This window comes from Dioscorea cayenensis, chromosome 17 (assembly GCF_009730915.1).
Source record: "Dioscorea cayenensis subsp. rotundata cultivar TDr96_F1 chromosome 17, TDr96_F1_v2_PseudoChromosome.rev07_lg8_w22 25.fasta, whole genome shotgun sequence".
Lineage (NCBI taxonomy): Eukaryota > Viridiplantae > Streptophyta > Magnoliopsida > Dioscoreales > Dioscoreaceae > Dioscorea > Dioscorea cayenensis.
The window spans coordinates 5,124,950-5,129,664 of record NC_052487.1 but is presented as its reverse complement, the minus strand read 5'-3'; the positions used below and the strand labels follow the sequence as shown (position 1 = coordinate 5,129,664).

Genomic DNA, 4,715 nt, shown 5'->3' with positions numbered 1-4,715 from the left:
CGGTAAGGAATCCCTCAAGGCAGTCACATTACGAAGCGGTAAGGATTTGGACAATTCAAAACATTGAAAAAGCACTTGTTGTAGATCAAGAGACAAAAATTGCCGATAAACCTCTTGATGTGGATGTGGGGAAGAATGAAAAGTGGAAAAGTAAGGAAAAGCTTAGTTTACCTGAGCACCAACCTAAGCTGTCCTATCCTGCTAAGGTGAAAAATGACCAGCAAGAAAAATAGTTTAAGAAATTCCTTGAGATTTTCAAAAACTTGCACATTAATGTCCCATTTGTTAAGGCCCTTGCCCAAATGTCTCGTGATGCCAAAATTTTCAAGGAGTTGTTGACGAACAAGAGGAAGCTAGAGGAGATGGCGACTATTACATTGAGTGAGGAATGCTCCGCCATCATCTCCAATAAATCCCCAAGAAGGAAAAAGATCTTGGAGATTTTGTGACACACCCCTTGCGTGTGTGCACAAGTGCACGGGTCACTCAAGTAATAAAGTGTACCAAATGGGTATGGTAGTCTAATCTATAGGGAACATATGTATTAGTAATGGCTACTTCCAAGTTATCTAATTGGAATCAAGAATATGATGAAATAAATTAAATCATGGAAAGATGAATGTTACAAGCAAGTAAGAAACAGTGAAAATGAAGGGAGATCTCAATCAATTAAAATGAGGTATTTGAACAATGCTCACCCTAGGATTTGACATTAAGCACAAGATTGACAAAGTGTTTTTAACCAAAGCTAGTTAAGTCATGGAAATCCAAAGTTAATCAGATCCTGCTTCCAGATCACCGATACTAGTCCCCTATGAGGTCCCGGTGGAGAAATCTTTCAGTCTCAACACCTTACACCACATATGACCGTAAGCACTCTAGGGAATCCAAAGGGTGTACCTGATTCCTAAAATTAGACATAACCCTACTTCTAGGTGAAAGATCCCTAACTTCCTATGAGGTCCTTGTAGAAAACTCTCTCAACACCTCACGCCACATATGGTTGCATAAAACTCAGGGAATATGGAGATAGAGCACACCAATCAGAGGGGAAAGGGGATAGCCCACTATCTCATGACTCACCCTTTTAACCCTCTTTAATCTTTTGAGATTCTAACCCTAATGGAGACCTCTCTCTCACTAAGGTGAACAAATCATGCAAACTAAATAATCATAAGATCATTAAGGCAAACAAGCATTAAGAACACAAGAACAAAACTCAACTTAACTCGGATCAAGATGAAAACTCAATGCAAATCAATACAAAAAATAAAATCCTAGAGTTGACATACCCAAATACCCACTAGGGTTTAGCTATCCATAGAACAAATTACAAAACAAATAATAGAAGAATATAAATCTATCAATGCCATTGAAATAAACCCCCTTGAATTCATGTTGATGGTTAGACAAAGCTAGGTTGGAGAGGGTTGAGAGGGTGAGTCGAGAGGCACAAGAGCGTCTCCTTTCCCCTCCAACGTGATAGATTCTACCTCCGTTCCTCGAGTTCTTTGCGGCCATAATAGAGTGAATGGTCTAAGGGATGAATCTCCGCTGGGGCTTAGTTGCACGTGCAATGGAGTGAAGCGTTGAGGGGATCTTAGTATCTAGGGCTTAAATGTGGTTAGGGACCTTCCGCCTGGACCAAAGGGTTAGGTCTATAATTAGGAAGAGATTTATCACCTGGAATCCCTAGAGCTCATTGCAACTTTATTCGAGTGCGAGGTTGAGAGGTTATTTAATCTCTCCTCCGGGACATGAATAGAGTTAGGCATAGTTGACCTTAGATTTGGGACTATGTATGTAAGGATTTCCACGACTCACCATTGCATTGATTAGGAAGCATAATAGAGGGTTCGTGTACTTGAAGCGACTATCCTAGGTGAAGCATTATCCGAGTACCCAATCTTTATCGATTGCCTTACCTCCTCTTTAATTTTGCTCTCTTACTTGTTGATTTTATTGTTGAGAATTGAATCATTTCCACACTTATCAAATTAAGTGTTTTTACTTCCTACTCCCTGTGAATTCGACCCCGCTCACCCGGGATTATTACTTCAACAAACCGGTGCACTTGCGGGATATACGCAAGGGGACCTTGTCAAGTTTTTGGTGCCATTGCCGAGGAGCTAGGCGTTTAGAGATACTTTGCACTTTGTTTCCTTAGTTATTTCACCACACGTTCTAATTCATATCTTCTTATTCTATCATCATTCTGATTGTCTTTTTCTTTCTTTTTGGTGCAGCTCCAGGTTATGACCCGAGGGAATCCATCAATATTTATTGAAGGAGACCCTGAGCTTGAATGTACACTTAGAAGAAAAAGGAAAGAACCTGTGCAAGAACAGCATAATCCAGCTGATTTGCAAGTAGAAGGATCTGAAAACATGGCAGAATAAAATGAGTAACAACGAACATTATCTGATTATGCCAGACCTTCAGTGTTGGGGACACAATCGAGTATTGTGCATCCCCCAATTACAACTCAGAACTTCGAGCTAAAGCCGGCATTCATCCATATGCTGTAACAGTCCGCACAATTCAACGGTTTGGCCGATGAGGATCCAAACAGTCTCATAGAGAGCTTCCTCGAGGTGTGCGGCATGCTGAAGATAAATGGTGTGACGGATGATGCCATCAAATTTAGAGCCTTCCCATTTTCCTTAAAGGGGAGAGCAAAGCAGTGGCTACACTCATTACCTAGAGCATCAATCACTACATGGGAGGAGATGGTAGAAGCTTTTCTACCCCGTTATTCCTCTCCCGGAAAATCAGCAAAGCTTAGGAATGAGATCTTATCCTTTGTGCAGTTGGAATTGGAGTCTCTATTTGAGACATGGGAAAGGTTCAAGAAACTCCTGCGAAAGTGTCCGCAACACAGATTCCCGGAGTGGATGATTGTTCAAATCTTCTACAATGGTTAGAACCCGAGTACAACGCAACTCTTGGATGCGGCGGCAGGAGGTACCTTAGGTAGCAAGACCCCCGATGAGGCTCGTCAATTGATTAAGGAAATGGGGTTAAATAGCTACCAGTGGAACGCTAGGGAGAAGAAAAAGGTGGCCGGTCTCCATGAAATTAATGCTGTAACTTCATTGGAGGCCCAAGTGGAGAGTTTGAGTAAGAAGCTAGATCTTATAGCTTCGAATAGAGTTGCGTCCGTGACCAATTGCATCGGTTGTGGTGGAGGACATGCTCCCTCTGATTGCCAATCGTCATTGGTGATGCTTCTTCAGTTGAGAACGTTGACTTTGTAGGTAATGGCATGAGACCTCAAGGGAATCCATACAGCAACACCTACAATTCACGTTGGAAGAATCATCCCAATTTTTCATGGAGTAATCAAGGACTATAGAAGACCATGGGGCAATCGGGTTTCCAACAACAGCAACAAGCCCCTCATGTGGAAAACAGAATTTCAGGCTTGGAAACCCGAATGACGGATTTGGAGAAGCACTTGGCTAGATTTGTTCAAACGGTAAATACAAGGTTTGAATCAGTCGAGGCTAAACTTCGCAATCACACCGCCTCCTTGCACAACCTTGAAAATCAGGTGGGGCAAATTGCGAAGTCTCTCTCCGAAAGGCCACATGGAAGTTTACCAAGCAACACGGAAACCAATCCTAGAGAACATGTGAAGGCGATCACTTTGAGAAGTGGTATTGAGGTTGAAGGGAGGCTTCCGAGTGAAAAGCTGAAAGAACACGCACCCGAGGTTGTAGAGGTTGAGGAGGGAGTAAACAAAGAGAAAGAGGTGGCACCCCCACCATTCAAGCCAAGAATCCCTTACCCCTCTATATTGAAGAATGACCAAGGGGATGAACAGTATAAGAAGTTCCTGAGTCTGTTCAAGTAACTCCACATCAATATTCCTTTTGTAGAGGTATTGGCTCAAATGCCTAAGTACGCGAAGTTCCTGAAAGACCTATTGACCAATAAGAGGAAATTGGAGGAGTGTGCTTCAGTGGTGCTAGATGCTTCATGCTCGGTGGTGTTGCAAAAGAACATGCCGAACAAGAAGAAAGACCCGGGAAGCTTCATCATTCCGTGTAACATCGGCAACTTAGGTGAGGAAATGGCATTGGCGGATTCAGGGGCAAGTATCAACATCATGCCATATACTTTCTTCCAAAAGCTAGACTTAGGAGAGCCTAGGCCTACTCGGATAACTTTACAGTTGGCGGACCGAATGGCACGACATCCGAGAGGCATCATTGAAGACGTGCTTGTCAAGGTGGACAAGTACATTTTTCCGGTTGACTTTGTAGTGCTAGATGTCGATGAGGATGCGGATGTACCCTTAATATTTGGCAGACCGTTCTTGTGGACTTCCAAAGCATTGATTGACATGGACGGCGGAGAGCTCACATTGAGAGTTGGAAATGACAAGCTCACATACCGCCTTGCTGAAGCCATGCGGCATTCTCTTGATTTTGATGACACTTTATACTTTCTAGACACTACTGATGAGCTTGTTGATGAATATGTGCAGGAAATGTTCGACCCGGATCCATATAAAGGTTTGTTCGACCAAGAGGAGAGCAATGAAGAAGTAATGATGCTTGGTTCGACTAGAGAAGAAACATCTACCGCGGGGATCTTGAAGACGGTGTTCCGGAAAATGAAGAGGGCTCGGAGACGCCACTGAAAACACTCCAAGATTGTTGGAGACGTACATGAGCCAAGGAAGTTGGACGAACCATTGCTAGGTGGTC

At 43.1% G+C, this 4,715-nt stretch overlaps 1 non-coding gene across 1 annotated transcript; it reads right to left on the bottom strand.

The window, feature by feature from the left end:
• Positions 1 to 2,777: 2,777 nt before the first annotated feature.
• On the bottom strand, positions 2,778 to 2,884 carry LOC120281485. The gene has a single exon (XR_005542624.1). It is a non-coding gene; the product is annotated as a small nucleolar RNA R71 (small nucleolar RNA).
• Positions 2,885 to 4,715: the final 1,831 nt, after the last annotated feature.